Genomic DNA, 506 nt, shown 5'->3' with positions numbered 1-506 from the left:
AATATAGATTGGTAAAAGTTTTTATTTTTCATTTCCTTTCGAAATTATCCCTAATTTTTGTGGTATGTAGTCTTTTGCTGCTATTTCTAGCGAGTAGATGTCCTATTATAGGCATCTCTGCATTTTAAATGAATAATACATAGTCTATTGACTGTTTTTTTACTCTCGCTAGACCACTGGTGGTAAATAAAATTTCTAAAATTCTTTTGCTATCCTATAATTTATTAATGAGTGATAACATTCTTCTTGGGTAATTTTCTGAAAGAATTTCGGCATTTTTGTATTTGCTGCCGATTAGGTAAACCGCAAATACGCGGTATATTTTGAAAAATTAGACATAGGAACACGAACCATGCTGCTTATTTGACTCGTGCTTCATATGTTGTCTGGTCATTTCTGCTGATGATAGTCCGACCTTGTAAGATATAAATATTTTTTATCTTACTAAAATTGACTTGAAACCATGGTACAGAATATAGATTGGTAAAAGTTTTTATTTTTCATTT

The sequence above is a fragment of the Octopus bimaculoides genome, chromosome 22 (genome assembly GCF_001194135.2).
Source record: "Octopus bimaculoides isolate UCB-OBI-ISO-001 chromosome 22, ASM119413v2, whole genome shotgun sequence".
In the NCBI taxonomy this organism is placed as follows: Eukaryota; Metazoa; Mollusca; class Cephalopoda; order Octopoda; family Octopodidae; genus Octopus; species Octopus bimaculoides.
This window is presented reverse-complemented; position numbering follows the sequence as displayed.